We start from the raw sequence: 3,085 nt of genomic DNA on the forward strand, positions 1-3,085 counted from the left end.
CCCTATGACAGCAGTAGACTACATGGGACTACCCAGCACATCCAGAATCAGGCAAGAAAGAGAGAAAGACCTGGACTTCTTACCCCCAGAGAGAAGACAGCACTTTGCAGCTCAAGAGTTACCACCACTAGTGACAAGAGAATTTTTGTCTAGTGACAGTGAAAGTGAGAATGAAAAAGAAGAAAGTGCAAGTGAAATAGCAAAGAAGCTGATTGAAGACATGAAATTAACAGATTCTGCGTCAGAAGCAGAGGAAAAAGTGGAAGAAAAGAAAAGTGAGAAAGACATGGAGGTTGAGATGCTGGAGGCGGAAATAAAGAAGAGAGTGGTGGAAACGGAGAAACAAGAAGAAACAGAAATGGAGATAGAAGTCGACAGGTTGGAAGCAGAAATTAACAGAGTTGACATAGAAATGGAAGAGAGTGAGATCCAAGAAGAGATGATAGCAGAATTGGAGGAAATAGACAGAAAGATGGAGGAGGAGAAGGCAGCTATCCAAGAAATAGAAGACAAGTTGAAGACAGCCAGAGGAAACAAGAGCACAGAAATTGTATGTGGAGGTCTTATGCTAGACATGCCATGGAAACTAATACCACTTACCTTAGAAAGTAAACCTACGGGCAGGCAGCAATGGATAGACGACCTCCTCAAACAGCGAGAGACTGAGAAGGGTGAGTGGAAGTTCCACCCCCAAGATCCCAGGAAAAAGATGAAGTGCAGGAAGTGCAAACAACGATTCCATAAGGCAAGTGAATGCACACAAAAATAATATCCAACTGTACAAGTGCCATCAAGTGTGATCAATCCAGTAACTGTTCCTGTTTTTAAAGTGTGATAAAATTGTTCTATGTTGCGCTCAAATATTAATCAGAATGTGTTCATTGTACCAAACGTTAATCAAATCATTACTTTACTTGTGATAAACTGTGTTGCTGTGCCAAGCATAGTGCTGTAAAATGTTAAAGTGTTCATGCTCAAGTTTACAATAAAAACAATGAAAAAGATAAAGGAGTGTCAATTCAAACACCAAAGTCATGCACGTGAGTTTATTACAGAATAAACAAAACAAAGGACGCAGTCCATAGAGGGGCAATACACTTTAACGAGAGACAGACTAGTCAATTAGTTGAGCGTCAAATAAACACAGGAATGGATGAATGAAGAACGTCAGTCAATTAGTCGAGCGTCAAACGCAAAAAAAAAAAAAACAAAAAAACAAATTGAGAGGAGCCACAGGCTACAGAATGAAATAGACGCATGAAGAACAAACTTATAAATTAAAACACAGATCAGTCGATAGTGAGAGCATAAGCTAGATCAATTCATACTAGTGAGGCAAATTGAAAACTAAGTAGTACTAGAAGAACAAACTTATAAATTAAAACACAGATCAGTCGATAGTGAGAGCATAAGCTAGATCAATTCATACTAGTGAGGCAAATTGAAAACTAAGTAAATAAATAAACTAAGGGCAATTGCAAAGCAAGCCAAATAAAAACAATGAGAAAAGGACCTTAAGGATCCAAAAACAGCAAATATCACATCTGTAAAGGAAAGAAAAAGAGGAAGTTGTAACCAAATCCAAATGGAAAGCAAGAATGAGAGCAAAAATCTAGAGAATATAAAGGCACACTAACCTCACTCTTCCACGACGAAGGCAGGGGCGGGGAGAGCGCCTTGGAAGCGGAAAATCTCAGTCTGCACAAAAAGGAAAAGCAAAACATTGAAAACAACAATAACAAAAACAACAACAGCCAAGAGCGGGAGACAAAAGACACGCACGAAAACCCAGCGCAGGCAACGCGCGCAAAGATAAGGGCTGTGGGGATTGAAAAGCTCCTCAAAGGAGCATTTTTGAATCTTGTAAAGATGAGAGCCAGTTAAGACAAACTCAGGTTGAGAAAAAGGAGCACACGGTCCACACACAAAAACGGCCTCATCGCCCTCAAACGCATTATGGTAATGCATAAAAACGGCTAGCAACATGATTAAGCAGTGAGGAGGCGACACAAAGACAAAATAGGCGGCAAAACTTACTTAGAACGACAACGTCCTCGTCGTCCTCGGAGTCACTCACAAGGTCAACCAACTCAACCTCAGGCCCGTGCTCCACATCTTGAAGAACTTCGGCGAGATCACGATCATTCAGTAGAAAATCCACCAACCCCAGATCGAACTCAAAGGGATAGTGCACACCCGGGGGTGGGACCTGGCGCATAGCATATCCATTTGGAACAGGAGGATTACCATTTTCTGGTACAGGGTCCTATTAAATAAAGAAATCAAAGAAATGAGCCGAATAAAATACATAAATCGGCTAAAAAGAGCAGGGACAATGGCGGAAAGAAACTTACAAAGCAATTCCCAAGGCAGCACCCGCATTTGTAAAAGTCGGGTTCCAGTAGAATAAACTCAGGGATATAAACATCCAGGCGAACGTGTGAAGGATCGAACACAATCCAATAAATGCTACGAGTCGTAGCCTGAATGCACTGTCCACATATCTACAAAAGAGACAGGAGTTAAGTACCCCGAGACGCTAGAGCGGTTATTCAAAACCTAGGCGAAACAGAGGATTCAGGGACTAATACTTACTTTCTGCACGGCTTGGTCTACTAGATTAAACCCCGTGTAGTGATTAATAATAACACGGTGAAGCATGTTGGGCAAATTCAAGTGAAACAGCACTAGGAAGACGAAGAGCCGGCAGGACGTCTTAAACGAGCTGACGCAAGATGGCGACTGGCTTTTGGTGGGGTTGCCGCCAAAACGGAGCGTCCTCCACGGAAGGAGGGGAAAAGGAAGGAGTGGGGGTAACCCACTGCGCATGAGCGGCGCGCGCAGCCGAGTATGAGAATAAAAAAGGAACGCCACCAGAACACTCTGAGCAGGCGGAGAGAAAGGACGGCTAGCAGAACAGCACTAGCCGAGAAATAAAGTTCTAAACCAAGGAATTGGATAAAGGACCAGAATAATTAAACACGTCAAGACTCAAGACAACGCTGGAACCAAAGGAAATCACCAATCAACGCAGGCAGAGGAAGATCAACGCTGGATTAGATACGCGGAGCATCTTTATTTTAAA

This window comes from Frankliniella occidentalis, unplaced genomic scaffold (genome assembly GCF_000697945.3).
Source record: "Frankliniella occidentalis isolate FOCC.00 unplaced genomic scaffold, Focc_3.1 Scaffold74, whole genome shotgun sequence".
In the NCBI taxonomy this organism is placed as follows: domain Eukaryota; kingdom Metazoa; phylum Arthropoda; class Insecta; order Thysanoptera; family Thripidae; genus Frankliniella; species Frankliniella occidentalis.